Genomic DNA, 5055 nt, shown 5'->3' on the forward strand with positions numbered 1-5055 from the left:
TCTGTATGTGGGACGCATAAACACATTTTATAAGTTAGAGAAAGAAACTTTGTCCAAGTTGTCTTGCAGTGGCAGCGGGATGTCAGAGTTTTAACGTATCCTGCTCTGTGTATGTGATTTGCCCCAGGGACAGAGCCCGGTGACTGTCCACGGTTCCAAGTCCTCGTAACTAGCTCATTTCTTGCCTATCCTTGTAGTACCTGTCACCGGCCCCTCCACTTTGCCGGGAGGAGCTGACCCCTAGGCTGCCATCCAGGAGCCCGTGACTGACAGACCCGGGATCTTTGCCAAGTTTAAGAAAAATAAGGTAGTTAGCGGGGTGCCAGCTGTCCAGGTTCTAGGAGTCAAAGCTCATGATTTCTCCTCGTATATTCATCTGTGCCTTCAGTGGAAGCAGCTTGCAAAAATAAAGAGCACAGTAGGGACGGAGCTCCAGCTGAGAACCTGGCCGTTGTGGTGTGTGGCAGGCAGGGAGGGAGGATGAGGGAGGCGGTTACCCTCAGGGTCAACATTTCAGGTTGTTCCCGAAAAATAGTTGCAAAGGCAACCAGCCAGAGAGGAGATGGGTGGCTCCCCAGCCCCTGCCCTCTGTGGTTCTTGGCACTTTGGCTGCCATCAGATTGATGAAATCTTCCCAGTCCTGACAGAAGTGACAACCTCAAGAGGAAAAAAGTATGTTTCCGCACTGGATAAAAGATTAAAACAACACAAAGAAGCAAACCCGTTCCTGCATAAGGGCTTCAGTACTTGCCTTGTGCAAAATGTTGTGAGTTAATACCTTTGTCTCAGGGGGATATTTTTTTCTCCTTAAATCTTCAGAGTTATTTCCAGAGTTGCAAAGGATATTTCAAAAACCATGTCTGAAGTTGAAAGTGCCCAAGTACAGCCAGCTCTGGGTGGAAGGACAGAGAAAAGGGGAGAGTGTCCTATTGAGAGATGAGGGAGTTATCACCTGCAAATGCTAATGTGGGATGTGAATGGAGTTGTTTTAAAGACTGAGAACTATAATGGCTTTAAAAAAAAACTAATGATTTCTGGAAAGTTGAAGCAAAATGAATTGAATTACTGTGATAATTAAAGAACAGTTCATTTATTTTCAACTATATTTCTATATTTTTCCAGTGCAAAAACTATAGGATTTATGAAACTCAAATGATTGGAAGTGTAGGTTTGATTCAGAAAAGAAACCTGAATAGAAATGATTCCTTTCCATAGATACAATATTTGACTTTAAATTTGGTTATTAAACTATTAAAGAGGGCAGGCCCGGTGGCTCAGTGGTCTGGCACTGTCTTCAGCCCAGGGCATGATCCTGGAGACCAGGGATCGAGTCCCACATCGGGCTCATCGAGTCCCACATCAGTGAATAAATAAAATCTTAAAAAAAAAAAAGTACATAAGATTAAAAAAAAAACTATTAAAGGAATCGGCCTATATGAAGTATAAGTTAAGTCATATTTAAAATCACAAAGTGATTTTTACTTTTAAAAAGTAAATTTTTTAATTTTTCAAAGATTTTAATTATTTCTTCATGAGAGATGCACAGAGAGAGGCAGAGATACAGGTAGAGGGAGAAGCAGGCTCTGTGCAGAGAGCTGATGTGGGACTCGATCCCAGGACTCCAGGATCACGCCCTGGGCTGAAGGCAGACGCTAAACCTCTGAGCCACCCAGGCTGCCCACATATGTGCTTTTTAAATTATAAGATTGTCACAACAAGTTCCATTGATAAGTACTAATAAGTAGCTTATCTTAAAAATTCTGTTTAGAAAAATGTGCGTGTCCACACCTTTTTAGGAGCATAGCTATCTGAATAGCAAATTATTTCAAATGGATTTCCAGAACACATTAGGATGGGTGTTGTGTTTAGAACCTGAATATTCTTATTGAAGATTATTCATTTTAAGAGTCAACAGCGCACTAAGTCTCTGGGATAAATACATGTCCTCAATGTGACTGGTGCCTAAGATCCTCAATAGATCTGAGCAATCATGCTGTACTTCGGTATTAGGAAGCTCTCACTCTTCCTGAAGGATCAGCGTGAATGAAGGTGGATATTTTTTATGCAACATCTTTTTTCTTGCAACATTTCACTACATGCACTCAGACTCCACGTCACAGCAGATCGTTTTCAGGGAACACCTCGCATCATTTAGATGGAGTGTCTTCTTCTCAGTGCTGTAGCTTCAGTTGTCCGGTAACAAAAAAAGACAAAGAGGGGGAAATCCTGGCAAGGGGGCCAGTTTCGAGAATTGTTTTGAAGCAGTCATTATACTCAGGTGGCTGGCAGGCTACTGCAAGCAGAGATGCAGGAGGCGGTCAGAGCCGGGCCGGCCGTAGACTGGGCGTCGTCTCAACGCAGCAGGTGCTGGTGGCCAGCGAGCAGCGAGCCGGCTGGACTCTTCCCTTCTGCGGGGTCACTTCCTTCCTCCCTCCTACCACCCACTTGGGGGGCTCTCAGGCTTACAGGTTTTTAGGTGAAACAGAGCTGGGGGGCGGCCGACGCGCAGTTCTGCTGGGGCGGGGGGGGGGGTGACCTCGGCCGCGGCTGGCAGCCCCCTCCCTGAGCCTCGTCCGGCTGTGTGGCCCCGGCAAGGGTGGGGTAGGAGCGTTCTCGGGGGGGCTGCGGGTGCAGTGGGGCTCCGGGCTCGCGTGGAACCCCCTGCTCCTTGGTTAGAGGCAGAGCTAGACAGGCACGCCATCCGTGGCTCAGGGGTCCAGAGTGAGGGCGTCGGGAGCCCCTGGCCATCCGTGCGCTCAGGGGGTCAGAGTGACAGCATCGGGACCCCTGGCCGCCACTGTCACCCACTTGCTGGCCACAGGCCCACTTCCACAGCTCACCCTGCAGCAGCCCCGGCGTGGCCTTGGCCCAGAGCTCCAGCCCTTCCGTATAGAGTGGGCCGGTCCGGTAGGTGCGACAAGGGCCGCTCCCAGCGTCACCGTTCCCGGGGTTTCTGTTTTGCTCCTCCTGCACCAGAACCTCCGGGGGGAGCGGCTCTTCTGGGTCCCTGACTCCCTGTGGCGCTGGCCGTGGCCGTGGCCATGGCCCTGCTGCCCGCCGTGAGCGCCCAGGACCGCCTGTCCCCACATTCTTGCCGGTCGGGAGTTCTACAGTCTGGACGGCCGGACGCCCCTCTGGGGTGCGAGGCAGGTGCACTGTGGCACCGAGATCCTGAGAGTCACCCTCGACGGCAGTTTGGTAACAACGAGGATGCCCTCAGCCTGTGGGCTGATCCTGCAGGAGGAAGCCACTTGCGGAAGAGCAACTTCCGTTTCTTTGTGCTCTGTGCCACCGAGAGCTTTGCTCTGCAGTTGTCACTCAAGCAGCTGCCCCCCAGAGTGTCAGCGGACCCAAAGAGTCTTCGGTGCTGCAGTTCAAGGTTCAAGAGATCGGCCAGCTGGTGCCTCTTCTACTGTGTCCATGTGTCCCCATCAGCCGCACCAGGTGGCAACACAGGACTCTGATGGCACGAGGTTCTGCTTCAGGTGTTCATTCCTGTTTGCCTCAGATCTTTATAGACGCACATGGGACTGTGTGGTTTGACAGTTGAGGTGGGCCTAGTGATGATTTAATGCAGTGGTTCTCAGCTTCGGTCGCCCACCAGAATCCCTGGGGAGGGACTGCAAAAATTCCCATGGGTCTGCACCCCAGGCCAGTTAGATCAGCACGTCTGGGGATGCCTAGGATGGCTCAGATGTCGTGTCGGGGCCGAGAGTCACTGATCTAATAAACCCCCCTCATCTGTCAGATAATGTTCACCCTCTGTGAGTTTGCAGGTCACACAGGTGGTTCGCAGGAGAATCAGAGGACATCCCATTTCTCAGCCTGTCCTTTGAATCTGTGTGCAAATACTTTGCCCACGCTTTGGGTTCAGGAATAGTGTAGGCTTTTCTGTCTGATCTAAGGAAGCTGAAGCTGTTAATTACAGTTGGGGATGTGAAGTTTGCAGTCCTGTCGACTTCATTTTTTTTCCCCGGTGACTTAATGTTTAAGCAGCTTGTATCACAGTCAGTTTTATTCCTAATCAAATTAGATGGTTAGAACTCCTTAATTTAAAAAGAAATTCGTGATATTAAAGCCTTCGTGTGTAAGCATCCCATCTAAGCCAGGCACAATCATGATCACTACCATGTGTCATCTCTTGCCTGGTGTTCTGTGGCAGCTGGGCCTGGCACCTAGTAGCTGCCTGGCTAAGCCTTGGTTCCTTCATTAGCACGATGGAGGGAGTAGTAGCATCTTCCCAGAGTGTGAGTGGCCACTCAGGCACACGAATGACATAATGCTTCAAGTGCTTAAGATGGTGTCCAGGATGCAGTTTTAGCTATTGTTATCTGTCCTGGCCTAGACTAAGTGTTATTACCTGGATTACTTTAATTCTTATAAAAACCTAGGGAGGCACTATTTCTCCCATTTTGCAGATTAGAAAACTGGGGCACTCCGTTAATTGCCTAAAACACAAGACCCTAGGGAAGTGTCTACTTAGCTCCAGAACCCAGGCAGTTACCCATTATCATCAGGTGCTCGGTGCGTGTACATGCATGTGTGAGTGGGTGCACATGACACCCACAGTAAAATGTTCTGTGGCTTCTGTCCTTGAGAAAAGGTCAGAAACCCCTTTAAGGCCCATTGGGTCAAGTAATAACGGGATAGAAGACGAATAGTCTTTCCCTTTGATTAATTTTGTTATCTGCTTTGAGTTTGAATCACACTGATTCTATATGAAAAGATTTCTCACTTGTTTGCTTTCCTGTTCACCTAAGGTGGACGGGCACTGTTTCTGTTAGTTGTCTCTGATTTAACGCAGCAATTTCCAAGGCATCTAAACTTTCTCCTTCAGCTCTGGCTCATCTCCAGCATTTAAAATCAACCTCACTGGGACGCCTGAGTGGCTCAGCGGTGGAGCCTCTGCCTCTGGCTCAGGGCATGACCCCAGGTCCTGGGATCGAGTCCCACATGGGGCTCCCCAAAGGGAGCCTGCTTCTCCCTCTGCCTGTGTCTCTGCCTTTCTCTCTGGGTCTCTCATGAATAAATAAATAAAATCTTAAAAATAATAAA

The 5055-nt window shown here is 49.1% G+C and overlaps 1 pseudogene; it reads left to right on the forward strand.

Annotated features, from left to right (window-relative positions):
• The first annotated feature begins 856 nt into the window (after positions 1-856).
• Positions 857-3543, forward strand: LOC144305793 (protein FAM124B pseudogene; annotated as a pseudogene).
• Positions 3544-5055: the final 1512 nt, after the last annotated feature.

This window comes from Canis aureus, chromosome 36 (assembly GCF_053574225.1).
Source record: "Canis aureus isolate CA01 chromosome 36, VMU_Caureus_v.1.0, whole genome shotgun sequence".
Classification (NCBI taxonomy): domain Eukaryota; kingdom Metazoa; phylum Chordata; class Mammalia; order Carnivora; family Canidae; genus Canis; species Canis aureus.